At 40.0% G+C, this 24,882-nt stretch overlaps 1 long non-coding RNA gene across 1 annotated transcript; it reads left to right on the top strand.

Annotated features, from left to right (window-relative positions):
- The first annotated feature begins 2,673 nt into the window (after nt 1-2,673).
- Nucleotides 2,674-22,837, top strand: LOC140702244 (uncharacterized). Its single transcript, XR_012081336.2, has 2 exons — nt 2,674-7,454; nt 19,865-22,837. It is a non-coding gene; the product is annotated as an uncharacterized LOC140702244 (long non-coding RNA).
- The last annotated feature ends 2,045 nt before the right edge of the window (nt 22,838-24,882 follow it).

The following is a 24,882-nucleotide window of genomic DNA, read 5'->3' on the forward strand; positions in this document are numbered from 1 at the left end:
CCAGGAATCAATTTTGCAAGTCGAATTAAAAATAGTAGTGCCCCAAACAAAAAGATATAGCTACGAAATTGGACCTCAGAGCAGCACCAAATTTGGCGCAGATGTAGCAGAATGTCTTCTCTTGCTCTGTGCCAAATATGGGGACATTTGGGAAAGGGTTTTCAAATTGTGATTTTAAAAAAATTGCTTTTACCCTGTGCAGATGCAAATATGTTTGCCCATTGTATGTGTTGTACCTACTCACACCTTTACGTCACTATTTCATAAAGTTCAAAATGTTTCTTCAAAATATTTTGACCCAGAGGGACTATCGTCATCGTCGTTTAGTCGTTTAGTCATGTCCGACTCTTTGTAACCCCATGGACCAGAGCACGCCAGGGCCTCCTATCTTCCACTGCCTCCCGGAATTGGGTCAAATTCACGTTGGTTGCTTCGATGACCCTGTCCAACCATCTCATCCTCTGTGGCCTATAACCACAGCCAGACAGTTCTCGCTTCTGTCTTCTCCCAGTCACCATAATACAGATCATATGCTCACCTTCTGGAATTCTTCTCCACTGGGTAATTACAAATGAGGCAAATTTCTGATTGGGTTTGTTGGTAGCATATGTATATTTAAATTTCTGTTTTAAAAAGCCAGGAAACTCCATTTTTAATTTTAAAAAACAACAACCCTCAGGTTTATAAATGTGGGGCCTTGTGCTTCTGTACTCAACATTTTGAAAAGCTAGGAAATGGCCCGATATTGCTGCAAAATATCATTCCCACATAGGCAGCAGGAAGAAGGATGCCAAGCTTTACATAGTAAAGGACAGCCTGAATGTTGACCACACCCATGGCAGCAGTCAGGATGGTCTATAGCAGTGGTCTCCAACCTTGGGCCTCCAGATGTTCTTGGACTTCAACTCCCAGAAATTCTGGCCAGCAGAGGTGGTGGTGAAGGCTTCTGGGAGTTGTAGTCCAAGAACATCTGGAGGCCCAAGGTTGGGGACCACTGGTCTACAGGATACCCTCTTCTGCTCACTACCATTTACACTTGTTGAAAAACAGTCCTGACAATTGCTTTGTGTTTGGCTGAAAAGTGGTTAACCAATTAAAATAGGGGTTAGCTTCTAGAATTTTCCCTTACATTGTGTCCCTTTGTGAATGGCAGTGCAGCTGGTGGACTCCTGTTCAATACCTTGACCATTAGCTTGTTGAGTGACTCAGGGTTCCATGATTCCTCATATACATAGAATCATAGAAAAGTGAAGTTGGAAGGGGCCTACAAGGCCATCAAGTCCAACCCTCTGCTCAATGCAGGAATACAATCAAAGCATATCTGCCAGGTGATTAAGTTTTTCTTGAATGCCTCCAGTGCTGGAGCACTCACCAACTTCCAAGGTAACTGGTTCCACTGTTGTGCTGCTCTAACAGTTAGGAAGTTTTTCCTCATATTCAACTGAAATCTGGCTTCTTTTAACTTGAACCCATTGTTGCATCTCCTGCACTCTGGGATGATTGAGAACACATCTGGCCCCTCCTCTGTATGACAGCCTTTCAAATATGTCAAATATGTGAAAAGTGCTACCATACCACATTTTAGTATTCTTTTCTCAAGGCTAAACATGCTCAGTTCTTTCAGTCTTTCATCATAAGGCTTGGTTTCCAGCCCCCTGATCTTTCTTGTTGCCCTCCTCTGAACTTGTTCCAATTTGTTAGCATTAGAGATGGGGAAAATATATAAAAAAATGTGATGTTTTGATTCATGATTCGTGAAGGTTAACGGATCAACAAATACATATATACGAATATTCTTTGATGAATCAATCTGTTGAATCATCTTCGCTTTAAACGGCTATAAAGCTGGCCCCCAAGCACCAAGAGACACCATATTTGCAGGGAAGCTTCCTAAGAAGCTTTTCTATAACTGCTGAAAGACTGGTGAATATTGGATCATGGACCCATGATTTAAAGGTCATAAAGAGGACACCCTCAGGAAAGCTTCCCCAGGTACTTAGAAAATCTGGAATCACAAAGGAGCTTCCTATGTCTTTCCCCAACATGCCTGCCAACTTTGGTGAAGATTGCATATTGGACATCCAAGTTTGTTTTGTTGTTTAGTTGTTAAGTCATGTCCGACTCTTTGTGACCCCATGGACCAGAGCACTCCAGGCCCTCCTGTCTTCCACTGCCTCATGGAGTTACATCAAATTCATTTTGGTAGCTTCAATGACACTGTCCAACCATCTTGTCCTCTGTCGTCCCCTTTTCCTCTTGCCCTCACACTTTCCCAACATCAAGGTCTTTTCCAGGGAGTCTTCTCTTCTCATGAGATGGCCAAAGTATTGGAGCCTCAGCTTCAGGATCTGTCCTTCCATTGAGCACTCAGGGTTGATTTCCTTTAGAATGGATAGATTTGTTCTCCTTGCAGTCCAGGGGACTCTCAAGAGTCTCCTCCAGCACCACAATTCAAAAGCATCAATTCTTTGGCGGTCAGCCTTCTTTATGGTCCAGCTCCCACTTCTGTACATCACTACAGGAAAAACCATAGCTTTGACAATATGGATCTTTGTTGGGAAGGTGAGGTCTGTGCTTTTAAAGATGCCGTCTAGGTTTGTCATCACTTTCCTCCCCAGAAGCAGATGTCTTTTAATTTTATGGCTGCTGTCACCATCTGCAGTGCTCATGAAGCCCAAGAAAGTAAAATCTGTCACTGCCTCCATATCTTCCCCTTCTGTTTGCCAGGAGGTGATGGGACCAGTGGCCATGATCTTAGTTTTTTTGATGTTGAGCTTCAGGCCATTTTTGGTGCTCTTCTCTTTCACTCTCGTTAAGAGGTTCTTTAATTCCTCTTCACTTTTTGCCATCAGAGTGGTATCATCTGCATATTTATTTATTGATTTATTGATTTATTGATTTATTGATTTAATTTCTATGCTGCCCAATCTACCCAGAGGTCTCTAGGCGGCTCACAACAATTAAAGTTCAATACAAATATCTGAGGTTGTTGATATTTGTCCTAGCAATCTTAAGTCTGGCTTGGGATTCATCCAGTCCTGCAAAGGGCAGCCTGGATTCCTTTGCAAAGATGGCAGCTGCAGCTTCCCTACCCTAAATGAAGCCGCAGCCGCCATCTTTGCAAAGGGCAGCCAGTTTCCTTTTTTACACATGCGTCTGACTTAACAGGAGGCCTGATGGAGATGTAACGTGTATGCATATTTGGCCTGGATCAGGTGAAGAACCAGAGAGAGAGTTAGGACACAAAGATGGAGACCAATAGAACCAGAGGAACTATGGAACTTTGTATTTCTAGCTAGAAGCCCTCATTGTGAGAAATTCAACTTTTGAACTGTGAACGTTTTGAACTAAGTTGACAGAACTGCTGAGGGAGTAGAGCAAGGGGGATTAAGAAGACCCTGGTACGAGGATCTTCCTGAGCAAAGCAGATTCCACACCTGTCCACTAAGTGATGGAAGACACATTAAACATTCCATACTTCATAATAAGTGATAAGGACCATATATCTAGGGAAACATCTAATTCGCAAGCCCAGCTAGCAACTTGTCTAAAAAGAATACAATACAACCATATCTCCCCATATGGCGTTCTATGAAGGGTTCCATAGAACTCCTGGTCAAAATTAGGACAAATCAGAAACACATACGCAGGACAGGACTTTTGGCCAGAGAAGTCTCAAGAAAGGAAAGAGATCAAGAATTCTTTCTTGAGAGATATTGTCACACTGAAACTCACAGGCATCCTTGGCTGCTTTTCTGTTTAAAATGAATATGAAACATCGGGGGGTAAGTTACACACTTCCAACGTGTTTTCTCATTTGCCACATTGCTGACAAAGTGTGAAAAGTAACTATCACCTAAACCTCAGGAGCATAACGAAATAGTTTTGCTTTTTGCCTGGATCAAAGAAGGAATGTGCTCTAGAGCAAAAGGTATGATCTTTTACTTTGACGTAGGCTGATGCATTCCAACACCAACCCCAACAGAAAACCAGAAATTCTGCAGAGCTATCCACCTATTGCAGCAGCAAAGGTTTTTTTTTCCCTTCTCTTCCCGGCATCTCCTCTTCGCTTTATCAAAATCACACTTTCCTGGCACTTTACGAGATGGCTAGGTCAAGGAATCAACAAAATTTGAAATAACTATCCTGAACTTTTTAGGAGATCTAAGTAAGCCTTCCAAGGAGACCAGTACATTAGAAAAAAACCCTGTCCGTATATCTGTCTTTAATTCTTTAAATGAAGACTTCAGCAGACATGTACATAACATTTGCAATGTGGGATTCCTTGACTGCACCCTATTTCCCATTCGCTACAATAAATTATACATTTGCCATGTTTTCTAGGCTTAAATCCTTTTCCATATGAAATATCTATGCTTCACCGAAGGCTGTAGTTGTAAATTCCTAGTAAATCAAAAATAAAGTATGCCACCACCTTCTTCTCCTGTATGCTTATTACTAAGCCAAGAATATCAGGGTCAAACTAGACTATACATTGTTAAGTAGGATTCCTTGTAACATGTTGTTCTTTCCAAAATAATAGCTGGATGGAAACAGCCAGAAAGAAACCATAGTACGTTAAGGGGATGAGCACAATATTTTCTCTCTGCATCATAAAAATTCAATGCTATTTCTTTGTGAAATACGCTGCCACTGGACTATGTCATGATGGGGGAAAGGTTAGATTTTGTTTCTCATATAACTGTGGTCTCCACCCTGAGTTTCATCTCCCAGTTCTCCAGGTTTTTTAAAAAAGCAAATGAAGCACATTAAATGTAGCCAGACAATTAATGCTTAATCTTCACATCAAACAAGATGAGAGTGTGTGAGCGCTCAGCAGTTCCTCTTCAGTGGCCCCTAGAAGTTCTAGATGTATGTTACAGCAAAGACTATGTGCCTCTTTTATAGCTGGAAAGGGTATTTAACTAAATCCCTTGTTTTTGTTGATTTTTACTACCTCAATTTGATGAGACACCTCAACAAGGAATTTTAATGCCCTAGAAGAGTCTTCATTTCCAGCTATGAGCAAGATGAAGAATGCTCCTTCCTCCTTCAAGGTCTCTGTGATTTCCAAACAGTAATTCTAGTGGCATTTTTCTTTGAGAAGTGATGCACACATTCATAGAGAAATCCCGGAATACTAAATGACTGTTAAGTCAGATGCAAAAAGCCCATGTAGTGCTTCAAGTTCTTATAGAACTTGCTAATCTGAAAGAGGCAATTGTGTGTGCACATACATGCACATGCATTCCTACACACACATGATCTTGTAAATGCAAAAATAAAAATCTACAGAAAGCCCCAGGAAAGAGTGAGTAGAAGACAGTTGTGATTTCTGATCCTTGCCTACATAAATGAAGAAACACACAAATGTAAATCCAAACATATTTTGTCCATGCATGGTAAATAAGAAAACACGTTAACATTTCTCCCCAGCGTGAGATGGCACAAATGTTTTGCTCAAATTGCAAGACAGACCTTTATATTTAGCAAGAAATTGTGCATTCTCTCCCAGGATACTGTTTTACCATTCCCTTCTTCAGATGTTGTGGGACAATATTATTTCCCCACAGTGGGAAATCAAATTCCCAACCTCTGGCTCCACACCCAGATATTTGCTACAGATGTTTTTTTCTCTTCTGAATTCCAGTAGAGAATGCACCATTTGCTGCAGAGTTCAATACATTTTTGCACATGTTAGTAACTAGCAATGCACAAAGTTGTTTATTCCCTGTCTATGTGTCACTTGCATGCTCTTTTCTGTTTCATTTCAATAAAAACCAGCAATTTATTTGTTTTCTCACAGAAATTTCAACGTATATACTTCAATAAACATGTAAATAGGAATTTTCAAATTAAATATTTTGGCCTACATATAAATCTATATTGCTGAAAAAAATATGGATTTAATGTTTGTATTTTTGAAAAGTTCAAAACATGGATTTATTTTTGATATTTTCTAGAATTCCAAAAGTCATTGCTGCATCACGCCAGATACAACAGCCTAACCATTGATTATCAGCCAACAGATTATTTCTGTTAGGGAATTATTCTACCAATTTTCAGGCTATTTATGTAATCAGCACGCCGCTACTGCATTACTTGTCTTAATAATGCTGCTGCCACTTTGAAAGTTCACTTTCTGTGGTCTATATCCCATTTCACTCAGCCCCCACAACCACAAGCATTGGAGTTCATAAATCTATAGTCCAAATATTGTACTCCATGTCTCTGAGGGAAGGAGACTGTAAATCATAAAAGCTCATGCTGAACTCAATCTCTTAGTCTTAAATATGCCACAGTACTATTGTTTTCTGAGATGTTTAAGCCGTTGAGAACAGTACTAGGCCATTCGAAAGACTATTGGATATCTGTTATGCTGTAACCTCAGGTTTCCTGCCATCAACATCTTGTTAAGATGGGAATTGTGGGATTTGAGCAGGTATCCAAAAATGCCACTGTTTTAGTACATGCTCCACTATGCCATGAAGTTCAGATTTCTCACAGCTAGTACAAGCATGACATCCAATAACAGTTTTGTTGCAAGGTTGTGCAAGAGGTTGTACAGGCATTCGAGCTGCACCTCACAAAATTTCTTATGCAAATACAGTACTGTAATCTGGTGAAATTATAGTGGGTAGATTTTTATCCTCACTGGCATTACCTTGGATTTAGGCATGGGCTTTGAACTGCTGGAAGCTAGTGACTGCAATTTCACATAGTGGTGAATCTGTTCAGGGTTTACTCTGGACCTTACAGGATGCTTTTCAAGATCCTACACACTATCCCTTTTGTAGGTTCAAACTTTGAACTGTGATGAGATGTATAAGGGGATAATATTTGGCTTGAAAAAGAGCATATGGTATCCCCTCCCACAATCTCCTACATTTCCTGGAAGGAGAACAGTAATTTAGCAACTTAAAAGAACCGAGGAGCTATGTGTGTGTTCAAGAAATGGGATTTAAAGTGTGTGAAAAGAGAACTCGTTTGTATTAAATGATCTTTAGTATGACATGTAGGCCTGAGCATATTGAGTGGCCCCTGAGGGCTAAAAAAATTACTAGTGACATGTTCCAATGAATGGTCTCATATATTCGAAGGCATCCTGTGAGGTATGCTCGTTACCGCAGACTTCAATTACTCATGGATCTCTTCATTACCAACTCAGTGCACCATTATATATGTAAAGTTTGAATCATCAATTAAAGTGAGTCACCCTCTCTTCTTGTCAAATATTAGAAGGAGAATAAGATGCAAGAGTATTGGGTTTCACAGATAAGTGACAGCCTAATGGTAGTCTCTTATTCTTCACTTAGGGAGGGTTATAGGGAAGCCTCTGACTCTTCCAGTCTAGGTTCCAAGATGGCCGACCTCAAAAGGACCTCATGAATCTATGAACCTCTTTTATGCAGTTAGGGGTGGGGAAGTCTCTTGTTCACTTCAAGAGGACAGAGGTAAGTAGCCTTCTTGCACTTTTCAATACCTCTTGCAAGAAGAATACACACATTGACTAACCTAACATGGAATTTCAAAGGGAAAAAATATTTAAAATGTTATTGAGGACAAGCACAGGCCTCCAGATGTCACTGGACAGCAACTGGCTTCAGCCTCAGCTGGCACAAACAATAGTGAGGAGCAGTGGGAGTTGCAGTTGCAAAAACAAAATATTGACTATACTTTGCACTTGCTTACTTTAATCGTTGAGGGAAAGTGTGTGAGGCAGGTAAAATACTTTCACAAATGAGCAGATGATGTGCCCCATGATATTCTAACCAGCAAGCTAACTAGGTGAGGTCTGGATAGAAGAATGATCAGGTGGAGACATAGTTGGTTACAAAGTTATATTCAGAGACTTCTTATCAATGCTCCTCTTCAAACTAGGAAGAGAGAACAAGTGGGGTACCATAAGGCTAAGTCCTGGGCCTGGTGCTCTTCAATATTTTTATTAATTTCTTGCATTAGGGAGTGCAGGGAACCCTTATCAATATTGCTGATGATGCAAAACTGGGTGAAAGGCAAAACCAAAATTCAAAAAGATCTTAGTAGTCTTGAGCACTGGGCTGAAAGCAGCAGAATAAAATTTAACAGGGATAAGTGCAAAGTTCTACACCTAGAGAACAACTCAAATGCAGTTATAAGATGGGGGATACTTGGCTCAGTAATAGTACCAGAGAGAAAGATCTTGGAATTGTAGTAAGGTAGTGCTTCAGTTATGACCATAATCCATTCCAGAAGATGGACGTAACTCGAAATGGTCATAAGTCAAAGCACCATTTCCCATAGGAATGCAATTAATCTGTTCCCACTCAAGAAAAAAAAATAACAAAAAATCACTGCAAGACTCTTTGGAAACATTGATTAATTCCTTCCGGTTAAAGGGGGGGGAGAGAAAAACAATGAAGTGTGCAAGACCCATTGGAAATGCACAGAAAACAAACAGAGCAGATAGGAAATGCACAGAGAACAAAGGGACAAGGTCAGAAATGCGAAGAAAACAAAGGAAAAAGCAAGGGAAGCATGCAGGACCCATCGGAAATGGGGGGAAACCCAAAAAGCAACCAAACCCCCCAAGATGCATTGGAAATGGGGGGGAGGAAGCAAAAAAAAAACCCCAAGACCCATCTGATATGGGGGAAAACACTCCAAAAAGCAACAACAACAAAAAAACCCCAAGACCCATCAGAAGTGGGGGGAAACCGAACTTCCGGCTTGATGTCGCAACGAGACAGCAGCAGGAGGGCAGAGCTCTGTCCCCTGGGCTGAATTCTGACCCATTTTGGGACAATGTAGGGTGTCAGAACCACCCTGGAGGGGTGGTGAACTGGGGGAGAAAGCCTGTTGATCACGGGGGGGCGGCCACCCCGGTTCGATCCAGGAAACTCCCTAATCAGCCAACAGGCAGAAATAAGCAGCTTTGGCGAGCTTCCAAGTCGCTGGCAGCCGGCTGAGAGAAGCAAGGAACAGCACCTGGCATCGCTGTTTTTCCATCGGGTGAGAATCTTTTTACAACTAATTGCCTACGTACCCCTACATATAGAAAAAAAGAATTGCTATCTTATCTCAGTAACTTTTTAAAGCGGCAGAAAATCTGGTGAGAGGGATAGCTGAAGAAAGTAACTTTTTAAACTATACTTTAAGAATATTTACAACCTGGCGTTATAAGCTTAAGAGACCTTCCTGCAAATTAAGTGTGGACATTGTTTTGACTATCCAGAGCATTTGGAATGATTCCCAGAAGATGTGACCTTGAATATACTGTTGTTGCTTAAGTCTGAAAAACTGTTTATTTCCTTGTGAGCTTCTGGATGGAATTAACCCTAAAGTGGACTTTTCAAAAACTGTTCCTTGGGTCGAATTTGGTTCAACTTTACATAGCTAAAGCTTAAGAGACCTTCCTGCAAATTAAGTGTGGACATTGTTTTGACTATCCAGAGCATTTGGAATGATTCCCAGAAGATGTGACCTTGAATATACTGTTGTTGCTTAAGTCTGAAAAACTGTTTATTTCCTTGTGAGCTTCTGGCTGGAATTAACCCTAAAGTGGACTTTTCAAAAACTGTTCCTTGGGTCGAATTTGGTTCAACTTTACATAGCTAAAGCAGAACTCTTGAAATGACTCTGGAAATTTGGAATATCTGTTTATAAGCATCTAGGCAGCAGAAACAGAATGGCACAACAAGGACAATTTTGGAATGAAATAAAATCTATGCTTCAAAAAATATTAACGACCGTGAGATCACATTATTAAGAGGCAAAATTATCTAATCAACATCAGAAGGACTATAGTCCATAAGCAACAGGAAACAACAAGGAAGGAAATGAGAGTATCACAGATGAGGTATGCCAAACCAAGCAGCAGCTTGAGAAAGTTAACCTAAGAGAAACATCAGTCTTGGACCAGAGGAGAGTACCAGGGGAAGACAAAGGGAAAAAACCAGCAAAATTAACCAAAAAAAGCCTGGAAGACTCATTGAAGATAGACCAAGTACAAAAGGAGTCAGTGGATATAAATCAGAACTACAAAATGGTTTCAGAGGACATGAAAGTTGACAGAATGTTTAGAGATATAGCAGGGAATGAAAAAAGAGGAATCGGAGAGGGAATTACCTAGAAAAAAGGGAAAACAAGGAAGGGCCCCTTAATATTGGAAACATGTTTATATTTATCATCTGGATCTGTAAAAGGGTATATTCTATATATTAAAAGGAGAACTAAATTGAAATAAGGGAGCCCGAATCAGGGTAAAGATGTAATATGGTGATTTTTTATTTTAGGCAAACTAAGCTAGATATAAAGCTGGGTCATGGATTTGGAACCACTTTCATTAAGAATGTTATTAGAAGATCCTGAGAACTTTATATAATATGAGAGTAATATTATGATAGTAGTTATATTATATACTAAAATCTGTATATGAATGGTTTGAAAGATGGTTGGAATTTGGGGAGATAATCGGGAAGACACTGAAATGTAATAAACAAATAATTGCAAGCAAGTATGTAACACGATGTTTGACAAGCACAAACAATGTAGATAGATTGGAAAATTAATTAAAAAGTTTTAAAAAAAGAAATGGGGGGAAACCAATAAATAAATAAACCCCCCCAAGACCCATCACAGCACAGAAACATAACCCCCCCAGCTCAAAACCATGCTGCAAAAACACCCAGAACAGTTTTTAAAAAGCAGAAAACAGCACGTTACCTTACCAGGCAGCCCAAAGCCTCCCTGCAAACACACACACACTCAGAAGCAGAAGGAGGCAGTCCCAAGCCTCCAACGATGATGCACACTCTCCAACTGCTGGGGCGAAAGAGCCACAAAGAAGCTGCCTCGTCGCCACCTACAATTAGCAATTTGAATTTCCCCCCTTTTCCCCCCTGCCTTTTTCTGTTTGTAAGTGGAAGCTCCAGTCACAAGTAGAAGCAAAATTTTATGGCTGGAGCTGGTCATAACTCAAAATGGTCATAAGCAGGGACGTTCGTAAATTGAGGCACCACTGTAGATCAAAAGCTGAATATGAGCCAACAGTGTGATGTGGCTGCAAAAAGGACAAGTACATATTTTAAGATACATTAACAGAGGTAAAGTCTCCAAATCTTGTGAGGCACTGGTGCCTCTCTATTCAGCAGTGGTCAGGCCTCATCTGGAGTATTGTGCCATGTTCTAGACACCGCACTTTAAGAAGGATGCCAATAAATTGAAGCAAGTTCAGAGGAAAGCCCTATGAAGAAAGACTGAAAGAACAGGACAAGTTTAGCCTTGAGAAAAGAAGACTGAGGAGAGAGGAGGGACAGGATCTGCTCTCCATCATCCCAGAGTGCAAGACACACAATAATGCACTCAGATTACAGGAAGCCAGATATCGGGTGAGTATCAGGAATAACGTCCTGTTTGAGCAGTATGACAGTGGAACCAATTACCTCAAGAAGTGATGAGCACTCCAATGGTGGGGGCATTCAAGACAAAATTTAACAAACATCTGTCAGATGTACTTTGATTTTGATTTCTGCATTAAGCAGAAGATTAGACTCAGTGGCCTTATAGGCTCCTTCCAATCCCATTATTCTATAGTTCTTCATCTGGAAAAGAAGCATTTTAAAATTTCATATAGTTCCATGCAATCTCCACTGTAGAAAGTCTTGCAATCTGACATGAAGCGACTCAAATGGATGAGATAAGGAACAAGTGGGATTCAAAGAAACACAATGGTTGAAATCCATTGTTGCTTATCACAGGAGGTCACACTAGAGCAGACCTAGGCAAAGTGCGGCCCAAGGGCCACATATGGCCTGCGAGCCACTCCTGTCCAGCCCGCCGGTAGTCGCTCCAGTCTGGTGTTCAAGCACTTGTTCAAGCCCAAGACAGACTGGATTTCTCTCACTGAACAAGTTGAACATCAAAACCATTTAAAGCTGTGGCGATCTCCTCTGAAGCCTTCACGAGGTTCTCGCTCTTCTTTCTTCGCTACCACCAGGTATTGCTGCTTTAATACCATTGAATCATGGAGACATGTGTACTTTTAACACTCAAGTCATTTATTGGATCTGGGAAGTTATTATATGGTTAATATTCAATAAGTAAATCACAGGTTGCTAATCACTAGTATTTGAATCAAAACAGTTATATGTCACGTTCCCGGGGGTTACAACAGCCGAAGTCCGATAAACCAGTTCCAGGGTCAAGGATACCAAGAATGCAAAGCCAATGTCCATAAATCAACTCACAGAATGAAGTCTAGTGTCAAAGTCTAGAGTCCGATACACAGCATAGTCCAGGGTCAGAGTCCAAAGTCCAATTCCAGCGTAGTCCAGGGGCAGAGTCCAGAGTTCAGAATCAGGAAAACGGTACAAGAAGCATGGATGCAAGCCAAGGGTTTGACTCTGCTTCCACAGAATTTCTGGCTTTACTGGGAGCTGTTTTATAGTAAAACAGCTCATTGAGCTGCTGGAAAGCTTTCTATCCTGTTAATACTCAGGACTAGATGATCATAGGTTTCTGTGGACAGCCTTTGAGCGATCCTCTGATCTTCTTGTCCTAAGTCTTTCCCGAAGCCTGGCCCGAAGCTTGTCTGCAATGGAAGGAGAATCTGGAGGCGGTTCAGGTGTTTCCAATCTCTCAGCATTCTCTTCAGCCTTAGTTAACCCTTCTGGGTCCAGGTCTTTGGATGCACTCATGACACTATAACTCTAAACCTCTTTTAACTCTCTATTCCATTCATCGTCCTTACAGATTCCTAACTCACTCTTAGTTCACTCTTAAGTTTCACACTGTCTCTCACTACCAGAATCTCCCTTCATGCTCCATACACCAGCTTTTATATCCAGCTCCCTTCCCCCTTGGCTCCGCCTTCCGTCCACTCATAGGCTCCTTCTCCACTGTGACGGACAGGTGAGGGCCAGGCTGTTCGCTACAATAGCTTTTTGTCTAAAGTTAATCAGTTGCTTATCTTTTATTTTTAAGTAAAGTTGGTTTGGGCCCCGAACGCAGTTCAGATTTTTCATGTGGCCCCCTATAGAAATTAATTGCCCACCCCCCCCGCACTACAGTAATTTTAATTTTATGCCATCAAGTCAATTCTGACTTACAGTACCCTTTCCATGGTTTTCTAGATGGAGAATACACAAAATTGTTATGCCATTCCCTAATTCTTTTGGCGGTCCTGGGACTGTGCAGCTTGCCCAAGGCCACACAGGCTGGCTCTTCTCCCCGGATGCAGAGTGGGGAATCTTAACTTCATGCTCTGCAGCCAGATGCCAAATCCACTGAGTTATCCAGCCAGCCACACACACTAGAGCAGGTCTATAAAAATCAAAAGAGCAAAGGGGTTGATTCATTAAATCCCAACTTGATTCATTAACCACACTAAGCAACATGAATTCTGCAAATGAAACAAAAAGTGGGAGATTCTCACATTCCACTTGTACTGTTTGTTAGCCCAAGATACTCTAGTCCAGCTGGCAGTATAGTTGGGTGGCACAGCACACATTTTGAATGTAAAAAGTCCCATATTCAGTTGCCTTGTCTCCAGATTCAAAATAGTTGCTGTCAGTGACAATAGATGCTTTTCATCCAATGATATGGTGGTCTAACAATCAGAATTTTTGTATGTAAAAAATTAAAGACAAAAAGGAAACACACCAAAGTTTTTCATCCTTGCTTTAATTCTGAAGTACTGTAGCAGAACCAATTCCTGAAAAACATCATTTTGGGGAGTTTTCCCCTAGAGTCCTTTAAAAGGGGTTTCATGTAAATAAAAGTAAATGCTTTGGGATTTTTCTTTTTTCTATGGGAATCCATATATGCATAATTATTGAATCTATCTGTGTTGGTTATCCTTACAAGGAGAGAAGTAGTTTTTCCCTAGAGGACAATTTCTGGAGAATCAGAACTAATTCTACACAGAAAACAGTTCAGGAAGATTTAAAGCACTGTTTCATTTAACATTCTTCAGGATCTCTGTCATCCACATTTTTTTAGACCAAAGATGACAAAAGCTGAAGTCCAGGTGCACAGATTTGTCTGCTCTTAGGCCTTTTATTCAATCTGAGCATCCTACAATTAGGACTATACGCAAATGGAATTTAGCATATACTATGCCATTTTAAAATCTACTATAATCTGGCTTGCCACTGCTTCCCATTTCCAATATTCATTGAAAACAAGGTGAAGATTTCCTGTTGTAGAGTTAGATCCAGGCTCCTTTTTTAAAATGAAACTTTCAGTGTATTTGCGAAACTTTCAGTGTTCTACTATGGTGACTGATTACAGATAAAGTGAAATTGAAACAGTTAGGATGAAGATGGGGATGAAGATGAGATAAGAAACCCAATAATGTTTCAACTATTTTCATGATTTAGATTCTGAAAAGGAATGTCACAAAACCTAACAAAAACACATCATGTAGCAAGTTTAAAGATATTTTTTTCCTGTACTGCCTGGCAACGGAACAGACGACTGTACATGCGGACATCACCAGATGGCCAATATAGAAATAGAATAGACTACGTAATTGGAAGCAAGAGATGGAGAAGCTGTATCCATCTGCCAAACAAGACCAAGAGCTGATTGGTGAAATGTTAACATCAAAAATTAAAGGAAAGCTGAGAAAGAACACTAAAAGAATCATAGTTCTATAACATAATTTAAATAACATTTCTGATTAATTTGAAAGCCGTATAAAAACAGATTTTCATCATTAAATTCAATTAACCATGAACCAGAAGAACTGTGGATTGAAAACAGAGATAATATGAGGGAAGAATGAAAAAAGACAATTCCTGCAATAATAAGAAAAGAAAAACCTTGATGGATGACAGAAGAAACACTTAAAATTGTAAAGGACAGGCAAGAAGCAAAAGTCAAATGTGTTAAAAAATGCAGTTTTTTGACCCCAAATGCAGTTTTTCTATGAGTGTCACATAGAGACAAAGAAAACAATTAGAATAACCCATGCAGAGAAAGGGAACAATAAAGATCCAAGAAATCAAAGGGAATTTTAAACCTAGGTTAGGAAAGTTGAATGAACAACAGGGAACTATCTGACCAGGCGAGAATAGGAGATAAAAGGATGACAGACTCCTTGGAAAAGGAATCCTGTAATGAAAAACCTGCACTTCCAGAAAATTAAATAAAAGCTGCTCTGAAAGCACTGGGAATAAATAAATTTCCAGTGGTTGATGGGAAACCACTAGAACTATTTCAAGCTATAAGGATGCAATTTGTCAAAATCCCAAGAAGATGATGCCAACAAATATGGAAACCAAAACAATGGCCCACAGACTGACAACATTCAATATATATTCCAGCCCCCCCCCCCAAAAAAAACAAGGTGCCAAGGAGTGAAGGACTATAGGACCATTACTCTAATTTCCCATATAAGCAAAGTGATACTCAAAGCGTTGCAACCTTACAGGGAGCAAGATATGCCTGATGCTTCAGCTGGATTCAGAAAAAGGAGAAGCACTCACGTTTGTATGACAAATACCCCCTTGCTAACAGAGCACATCCAAGAATTTCAGAATAAGATCAGCCTAGGCTTTATAGACTACAGCAAAGCCTTTAACGGTGTGGATTGTGAGAAACTATGGGTTGTTCTAAAAGGAACTGATTGTCCTGATGTGTAACCTGTAGTGTAGACAAGAAGCCATTCTTAGGATGGCATATGGTGAGACAGAATGGTTCTCTGTAGGCAAAGGATTCTGACCAGGATGCCTGTATATTCCCTTAATTGTTTAATGTTGACCATGAAGAAACTGAAATAGTGAAAGAGTTGGACCAATCATCAATCCAAATGGAGATTGCCATCAAGAAATCAGGAGAAGGGACACGATGAGTCAGAGGAGACTTGGCAAGGACAGTCTGAAATACAGGCAAGATTTAGAAAAAAGTATATGAATACAAATACCCATCCGCAGCTGGAGTTAATGAGGGTCCAGCCTGTCCACTCACACATCTACTGACAATGGTCCCTATCTTCCTTCCAATCGCTTCGGAGTGCTGCTTGGCTAGCCACACGGCAACTTTGCAGGGAGACTTGTCCTACCTCCCTCTGCCAGGAGTGGCTAGCTGATCAGGATAAGAATGGCACTTGAGAGCAATTGGAAGGATAAGTGGGGCCAGTGGCGGCAGCAGATGTGTGAATGGATGGTCCCGCCCCAGGGGTTGGCCCCTCATTAACTCCAGGTGTGTGGGGATATTTGTATATGAATACCCCCATCTCCAGTTCTTACTACTAGAGCAATAAAAGATGGCTACAGTAGAATTCAGCTGAAAGTTTGATTGGAAAGCTGTGCGTAAATCTTTCCTGCGTTTCCTCCATCTTGTTCTCTTATGAGGAGTAAAAACTTCAAGAAAATAAAGAGGGAGAGAGATCAGCAAGGGGAATAATGGAGGTGAGGGGAAATGTTGAGATTCTAAGTAGTGCTCTCACATTGTAGGTGATAAATGTACTTTGCCCTTGAGTGTCTTAATATCAACACAGCAAGTAGCAAAGAACTGGACAGATAAGCAGGAAGTTTTGCTTAGAGCATTCCAATTCAAATGGGTATGCAAAACTTAATGTATGCCATCTTAATCATAGTAATTGCTTTTTTAAAAAACAGCAAAACTGGAGTTCAGATGGGAGATGACCCTGTAAGTAGCTTCTAGAAATGGAATTTTGATGGCTTTAGTGCCATCAGATACCTTGGGATTTGCTCAATTTATAAAACGGGTGAATTTGAAGTAATTTTTTCTGCCCACCTGACACAAAGGTTCAGTCAAAAAGCAACCTGCTTTTTCTTCCTCTCCTACCTAGAGGCTTCTAATTTTTTTTTCTTGCCAGAAGGATTCAAAAGGGCTTTTTCCTGTGGTGGGAATGCTTATCTGTAGAAAAGAAATGGGGAAAGCAGGAAGAGATGTGCTAGCCAGGAGAACAGAGAGGGAGTGGGAGTGAGGGGGCAGTGAATGAGAGCAAGAAGTGGTGTCTGTGTGTGAAATGGAGGAAGGGGACAAAAAAGTGAGCAGAGAGCATGCATACACAGAGAGAGAGAGAGAGAGAGAGAGAGAGAGAGCGCACCAGTACTCACCTCTCTCTGCAAAGCCTCTTCTCCCCTAAGCTGCCATGTCTTCTCTCTCTCTCTCTCTCTCTCTCTCTCTCTCTCTCTCTCTCTCTCTCTCTCTCTCTCTCTCTCTCTCTCTCTCTCTCTCTCTCTCTCTCTCTCTCTCTCTTCTCCCCTAATATATAAGTCTCACAGGCAAGATAGAAGTGACTGGGAGAAAGGAAAACCCTCTTAAGTCCGTTCCTTTGAAATACACCATCTACATGTACTTCAAATGGAACTGCAAGTCAAAGGCTATTTTCCTCTTCTGCTTCTGTGACAACTGAATGTGCCAGTGTGACTTTGCAGTTACAGTGGTACCTTGACTTGAGAACATCCCTACTTGCAAACGATTCGAGTTACGTACGGCTCCGTTCGCAAAAAGTAGCTTCGACCTGCAAACGGAGCCTCAACTTACGAACCAAAAAAAGAGAAAATAAAACTTTCCTGCCCTTTTCTTTACCTAAGTTTACCTTAGGTCAAAAGAAGAAAAAAAATAAAAATCCACCCCTTAGTGGTAGAGTACAGATTGACTGGCTTTGCATTAGTTCCTATCGGAACTAATGCCTCTGCATACAAACAGCACCTCAACATACGAGCGGAAAACAGCAGATATGGATTAAATGGTTTTCAATGCCTTCCAATGGGAAAGTTTGACTCGACTTGTGAACTTTTCAACGTACGAACTTAATTCCAATACGGATTAAGTTTGCAAGTCGAGGAACCACTGTAATTCACATTTCCCTTGCAGTGTAGTCACAGCCATCCAGGACACTGAGACAGACAGAACATCAGATCGCTATAAATAATAGGTATTGAAAATGGATGGAGCTCTTCTGTGTCAATTTTACATGTCTTAGTTTCAGTTTGTTTTGATAGTCATCTGATTAACACAGTTTAAAAAATATTTAATAATGCATTCAATCTAAAACAAAGACATTTCTAAATATATTTTTCTCAGAATATGCAATGCCCCAAAAAAAAAACTTTCCCTAAAGATATAGAAACACCTAAGCCACAAGTAATTTAAAAAACTGACATATTACATCCTTCCCTTGCATTCATGGTATGTTGGCATGACTGGAATGTATTTTGTTCATTAGCAGCTGTTTATTTATTATGCAGATAAGTACCTGTTAAAATGTTGTTGTGTGACAACCAAATTGGATCAGACCACCTAAGGCCTGGGATGTTTGCATGTTGATGTATTTATAAACAAAAGGCATGAATGTTAATAAGTAAAATGTGTCATTACCACTGGCATTATCTGAAACAATTTAGTTCACAACTAGTTTAAATATATTAACATTCAGAATCAAAGTTCTCCCCAGAGAAGAATACACCTCCTGCTGTGGCCTCCCTGGAAAGCTACTGCTGTGATTTTATATTCATTTGCCTCCAGAGTTTTTTACTGAAAAGGGCAAAGACAGGCAATTTTGAAGCATCCTCCATCCTCTGTAAGTCAGGCCCTGCCCTGCCTCATTTGGAGGGATTTCCCTGGTTCTTCTTTCTCACATGAACATTTCCCAGTCTGGAGAGGTCCTGTTTTACCTTTGTTTATGTCAGGTTTAAAATGAATTGCTTGTGTCTGCTGGAATGATGTTGCCTCAAATTAAACGATATAACCAAACAACAAGATAAACACGTATATTTCCTCTTATATACAATGATGGGTGAATTAGCAGACAATGGCACATATCATATGTTCCAGCTAAGGATCTATTATAGAATTTAAGTGAGTAGAAAATTTCAATTGCTCTCTCTATATTTTTTTTTAAAAAAATTGATTCCCAGTTTGGGGCTGCAAAGTGACTTTGTAGTAAACCCCTCTATCTTGCTTTCAGCACCCAGGGCATTTCTCTGCCATTTTTCCATTTTTGCAGGATGTGGCCCTTTGCTGTGTAAAGCACAATATGAAAAGGAAAGAAAAATATATATGAGCAGATGAGCCAACATTTAAAAGGAGCGTGCCAAAGGAAATAATAGATGCACTGAGGCAACTAATTAGTTTCATCTGCAGTCTATTAGGAAAGAGACAGAATTTCAGAAAGGAAATGCTAAAGTTAGAAAATAAAAATAACAATGCATTCCAGCATATGGAACAGGGTAATAGCAACCAAAACGACTGCATTAGACTTAAATATTTTATATCATTGTAATAGGCTCATTTGATAGTTCTTCCACAACTGAAGTTAGCAATATATTCAGTGCCACCTTCTTACTATGAACTTCCTTCAGATCCTTCCTTAGAACTATGGATGTGGGAGAAACCCACTTAGTTTGTAAATATACAAAACATTTGAAATGCAATTTGATATTTACAATTTTCCAAAATGTTGCCTCCCATGCAGGAATCTAGTTCAAAAAAGGAGCATACATGTGTATATTAGCATAAAATGCACCCCCAAAAATATATATCCTGATCATAAATTAGCTAGGGATAGAAATCCCTGATTGCCTCATTTTTGCGCAGAAGGATGAGGAAATGCAAAATTATTCTCTTTGTCCTGTGAGAGGATGAAGCATTCTATTGCACTCTCTGGTGAAGACTGTAGGAACAAGCAACATTCATTAAATGAATAAAGCAAAATTGCTCAAAGTCGCATAATGCAAATGTCACTTTAATGCCAGTAACACTGTTTGCACAAAAGAATTATGGGAATGCCAATGCTGCATTGTCATTTAGCAATCTGAAAAATCAGAATGATTGTTTATGTCTTCTTAAATAATCAGCCAGTCAGGTGCTTATTGGCACTGTGTGCCTTCCTTTCTCTGTTTTGCAGAAGACTGTTTACAGAACGTATAGAGACCTTGAAGAGGAAAAACAAAGTTCTTTACTTGGTTTTGCCTGGAGGCTAAAAATCTTGTAGACTTGAAAATTCATTGTCAAAGTGTCTCAAGTAAAGTCAACCAATGAGAATAAATACACCACATGATGTAAGGAAAAACTGCTTGCAAAAATGCATGCATTTGGGGGGAAACTTAAAGTGGGCAAAGACCTCTGGCTCGTCGTTGCTGTTTTAAATCAACGACACAAAGATATTTCATAGAGAGGAAAAAAATAAACTCGGAAACAGAAAATAAGAGGAATGGAACCTGATCATTTCACTCTTCCTTAAAAGCATGGAATGCACATTGGTTTTAGACAAAGTCCGAATTCTGAGCCACATTGAACCATTTCTCAACAGCTTAAATTGAGCCATTTGAAATATAAGCAAACCATACATACCTATGGCTTAGTGCTGTAAGTCTCAGTCAGAGTAGACCCACTGAATGGATGGAACATATAGAAGAATTGACTCACCAAATCCCCACTGATTCAGTAGACCTATTCCAGTTGCAGGTTACTATGCTAAACAACAGGATTTCAACCATTTTACAAAAAAGGAGAAAAATACCCATTGTTACTTTGTAGCAAACCTCCCCCCCTCCTTATTGCTGTATTCATGCCAACAACAGTAAAACCATGGCTGAAATCTTACTGCTTAACCAAATTGTAACTTTTGGTCATTTACCTCCCTGGTAAACAAACCATCTCTGACATGATTCTTAGGAATATGCACACATACAATTGCATGGTTTTACAACCTGGTATGCTGTCTGTGGTTTGATTGACTTTCAGTCTACCCAGCACCAACCAATGGCTTCTTCCTACCTCAGAGTTCAAAAAGAGTCCCGCCTCGCAGCTGAGTGTTGTATTTCCCTCTCTTTTGTCTGTTAGAAGTCACTTGGTTTTTAGTTTGTTGCTTACAGCTGTTAAGTACAGAAACAGTTTTATTGTTTCTTCTACAATATATCCCAGAGTTAGTTACTGAGACAAGTGGCAGTCAATGAGAAAAGGGATGGGCTATCGGAGAAACCTGAAGCTATTCTCCTCTCTGAATCTCTGTACTTCTGCTGTGTATCAAAAAGACGTTTAACCAGAAATGCAAAACTTGTACATGCATATGTGCCAAGAATCATAGCTGGGCCACTTTGTTTACTTGGGTGGAACAGACCATTTTGGTTCTATTAAGCAACAGGATTTTGGTCAATGAGTCAATGTTGGCTTAATAAGTATCATTCATTCAGTAGATACTCTTTAGTGAAGCCTAACAACTGCCTTTATCCCTAAAGACTTATAAATGAGGCCAAAAGATATTGGGCAAATGAAATTAACTTTGAAGAAAAAAGTTTTGCTGCACATCACGAATTCTGTGGCATAGTAAAATCCAAAGCGAGTGTTCAGTTAGAAATGAGGGATTTATAAAACCATGGAAACAGCAAAAATTTAAAAGTAAATTGATCCCAAATAGGTAGCTATATAACGGAATTATAAAATAATCAGGTCTCTGCTAAGAAAACAAGTAGATATACTGTATTCATAGTTTCCTACTATGCTAAATGCAGAGGCAAAATCGGCAACATGAAGACAAAGTAAGGAAAGAAACTGACCTGAGAAGTGACACGAACGAATGGAAAGGATATATAATGATACCACCAATCTCAGTGTCTCCTATTCTCTGTATCGCAAGCATAAAACAAACAGTAAATAAAACTGAATATAAAAGTTTGCTTAGTTATTTTCATATTTCATTCCTACTCTAAATGAAAAATACATTGTATCTTCTGTGTTGTGGTTCTGGGGATAACACAACAATATGAGACACTTTAGTCATTAACTAAGAACTATTTCTTGTTTACTGTTTTGAAAATCTGAGAGGAAGAAAGAGCTTGATGCAGTATTCTCCACAGCCTGGTGAGAAGGAGATAAAATAATGCTTGCATTGACAGCGGAAAACAAAAATAAACAAGGGGGAGCGAAGAAGGGAGACCATGCTGTCATTACTACTAATAGAGATTCTTTTCCCAGAAAATTCCTGCTGGAGAGTTTACTGTGAGAATAATACATACCAAAGAGTCCTTCCTTCGTATTCGTGAAGGCTTTCGTGGCCGGGATCTTTGGCCATGTTCTGAAGGTTGTTCTTCCTAACATTTCGCCAGTCTCTGTGGCCGACGTCTTCAGAGGACAGGAGTAGCACGCTGTGCTCTGGTGCAGTTAGTTGGAGAGTTGAGTATTTATAGCTGTGGGTTCAGCTTTTGTCCTATTCAGGAGATGGGTGATTATGGTGATCAGTGCGTTTTTGTCGTGGGTTTATTGTGATAAGGAAGAGAGATTATCTGTCACTGTGCTTGATTGGTGTCGTTAGCTATTTTTGTGTGTGTAGTGGTCACCAGCCCTTGTGGACTGGTGATCACTACACCAGAATCAAGGAACATGAGTGTAGCAAACAGCCCTGCCCTCACCTGTCTGTCACAACTGAACAGTGGAGTAGGAGCCAATGAGAGGACGGAAGGTGGAGCCAAGGGGGCAGGGGGCTGGATATAAAGGCTGGTGTATGGAGTATGAGGAGAGATTCTGATAGTGAGAGACAGTGTGAAACTTAAGAGTGAACTAAGAGTGAGTTAGAGTTCTGTAAGAACGCTGAATGGTACAGATAGTTATTAGAGATTTAAAGTCAAAGTAGAACTGATACAAATACAAGTGATTAGCAACCTGTGATTTACCAACTGAATATTAATCAGATGTTAACTTCCCTGATCAAATAAATGACTTACGTTTTGAAAGCACACATGTCTCCTTGATTAAGTGGTATTAAAGCAGGAATACCTGGTGGCAGCGAAGAAGGAAGAAGAGCGAGAACCTTGTGAAGGCCTGGGGAATAGGGGCTTCAGAGGGGATTGCCACAATGAGAGACACTGCAGACTAAAACAACCTGAGAAATCGGCAGTAGCTGAACATGCCCTAAAACAAGCTGGACATGAAATTTTATTTCAAAATACTGAAATACTGGACATTACAAGCAATCATTACATTAGACTGCACATTGAAATCCACAAACATCAGCAGGGTTTCAACAAAAAAGAAGAAAGTTTAAAACTGAATAAAGCTTGGCTCCCAGCACTGAAAAATACAGCCTGCAAAAGGTCACTCTACCCAGCCACAAGGACTGGTGATCACTACACACACACAAAAAGCTAACAAATCAGCCCACCAAATGCTTTTTAAACTTTTGACATTCGCGCTTAGACACGGCAGCAAAAGCCACCGCACTGTAGCAAGTAGAAGCTCCGAGGACTATTCTTTTTTCCTCATCACTCTAACAGCCAACAACCCCCCAAACAAAATTAACAATAGCCACTAAGTGAGCCTTAAACAGCACCACCAAACCAGGAAAGACAGCCAATGCTGTCTTTCATCCGGCAGCCACACACTCTCTTCCAGCGTATCGCCCCAAAGCTGTAAAAGTGAAATCGCCCAGTGACGCAAGCAGAAGCGGAGCCACTTAGCGACATTCCTCCGAGATCGGTTGCCCGAAAAGAAGATGACAACATGGGATGGAGGAGTCTCTTAAATAAGCACGTCTCTCCACCCCAAACACATCACGTGTCTATGTCATCCCTCGGTCCTTCCGGGGTGGGAGGCAAATGACGCTCATGTTGCTCAAAGTCCTTGGACTTAGCAACGAGCTAAAACTTTAGTTCATTTTCTACAATTACCATAATCCACAATGTGATAAGAAAAACTTTTGTTCTTGTTTGTTGTTTATCAAGTATCCGATGTTGGAAAAAAACTGAAGAATAACATGTCCAGACTTAGAGCTTTGGCTACTTAGCTGTGAAAAATCTGGCTTTGAATCTGGATGTATTGAACCATGTTAGTGCTGAATCAACACTTTTTCCTGGAGAGCTTGTTTGTAACACCTATCTGTGACAAGCAGGAAAAATATAGTCCCCTCCATGTTCTCTCTGAATAGAATGGTATAAATTATATAGTTAGTCAGAAAATTTTATTCAATTTCACAAATGTTTTCATATACAGGGCAGAAAAACTTGAGATTTTACAAATATAAAGACCACAGAAAGCAAGAAATAGAAAAATGTTCATCCCTTGTACTGAGAGCCCATCCATTTTCTCCTTTATTCCCTCCTTGTTGGAAAATATCAGTCACCATTTCTCCTTTATTCCCTCCTTGTTGGAAAATATCAGTCACCTTCCCTCTCTCCTGTTAATTGTCTCTGGCTTGCTTTATTACACAGACTTTATTTCATACTTTATTATTAGGGGCTCATCTTTCAATTCACATCAGAATTTTGGAATCCACTTAATATACTCTCTGGACATTGAAATAGCCTGAATAGTGCCACTTCCTAGGCATAAAAGGAAAACCCGTTGGTGAAAAGGGATGAAACAGAGGCACAGCATAAAGATTGATCTGTTTAGCATCTCTCTCTTTTTTTTGTCCCTAACCGTGTATCATTCATGAATTTACATCCTGGAACATTGGCTTTAGAAAGCTTTCTGTGTTACTAAAAAGAAAGAAAAGAATGTCTTGTTTCAAGTCAGGCTTTATCATCCTCTCCTTCATCTTGTTTCTCCACCATTTAAATTGGCGAGGTTGCTTGACCTGTGGATGGGATTGGGTCCTAGTCATTTGGAACTGCACTTCTCACGTTTTTCTCACAAGTCGTTTGCCTGGTTATAAAGGAGTATTATTCATCTTTGTGTTCCCCAAGGCTCTTCTGTTAAGCCAGTACTCCACAGGACAAAAAGAGAGGGAGAGAGGAAGAGTAGTTATCTTCCTTATTTTGTTAAAACATGAATACATAAGAGGGAAGAATCATTGGCAAAGAATACACAGAATGGTATGTTTTGCTCTAGGAACTGGTGATGAATTTTCCTTAAAGTGAAGAAATGTTTGCAATGCCTAACTTTTGGTTTCTGACAGATTATCATGACAAAGCCAAATGACCTCCTGAG

Source organism: Pogona vitticeps, chromosome 11 (assembly GCF_051106095.1).
Source record: "Pogona vitticeps strain Pit_001003342236 chromosome 11, PviZW2.1, whole genome shotgun sequence".
Taxonomy (NCBI): Eukaryota; Metazoa; Chordata; class Lepidosauria; order Squamata; family Agamidae; genus Pogona; species Pogona vitticeps.